The sequence below is a fragment of the Triticum dicoccoides genome, chromosome 3B, assembly GCF_002162155.2.
Source record: "Triticum dicoccoides isolate Atlit2015 ecotype Zavitan chromosome 3B, WEW_v2.0, whole genome shotgun sequence".
Taxonomy (NCBI): domain Eukaryota; kingdom Viridiplantae; phylum Streptophyta; class Magnoliopsida; order Poales; family Poaceae; genus Triticum; species Triticum dicoccoides.
Window position 1 is genome coordinate 52625300 of NC_041385.1, and position 1079 is coordinate 52626378.

The window sequence follows — 1079 nt, forward strand, 5'->3', positions numbered from 1 at the left end:
AAGAATTAAAAAATGCAAAAAAAACAAAAGAAAATAAATAATGCAGAAAACAAAACAAAAAACTGGAAAAGAAATAAATAGCAACAATAAGTATTTTGTTGTAAGTAGAAACAAAATAAAACAAATAAAGCAAGAAAGAAAACAAAAAAACAAAAAAAGTGTTTTCACATTTGAAAACTAATGGAACTAACAGAAAGTTTATAATTTTTCTAAAACTAAAAGCAAAAAGAATTAAAAAATAAAGCAAAAAACAAAAGAAAATAAATAATGCTGAAAACAAAACAACAAAATGGAAAAAATAATAAAAATAGCAACAATAAGTAAAGAAAACAAAAAAAACAAAAAAATGCCTCCTACTGGGTCCCCACAGCCTGAATACGACTAGAAACCCTACCATGGGCCGGATTCAGGCCCGTAGGAGGCCCAGTAGGCCCACAGGCAGATAAGTGACTTTAGGCCCGTAAGCCTGCATTTGAGAGGAGCTCGAAGTGGTCAGCACAACAGCGCTAATAAACCACTGTCGAGCCCTGTCGGCTAGCGAGGTGGGACTAAACATCCCACCTCACCACGCCGCGCCAGTTCCAGCACAAGGCCATTGGGCCCGGTTGGTGGCACCAACCGGAACTAAAGGGTGCATTGGTCCCGGTTGGTGCTACGAACCGGGACCAATGCCCCCCTTTAGTCCCGGTTGGTGCCACCAACCGGGACAAAAGGCCGCCGCTTCCCGCCCTTTGGGCTGCCGAAAATTGGCCTTTGGTCCCGGTTAGTGGCATCAACCGGGACTAAAGGGGGCATTGATCCCGGTTGATGCCACGAATCGGGACCAAAGCCTTTGCTACATAAACAACACTTGGGGAATTTTTAGATTTCCCTCGCCAGTTGGCCCCGACGACGTCGACGACCTCCTCGACGCCGCCAGGCTGCCCGTGCTGCCCGCTCCTCGTTGCCGTCGCCGCCTGCTCCTCGTCACCGTCGCCCCGCGCCCCTGCCTCGTGCTGGCCGTCGCCGCCCACTCCTCGTCGCTGTCGCCCTGCCCCTGCCCCATCCCGCCCCCGCGCGCCGGCGCCCTCGCCGCCCCC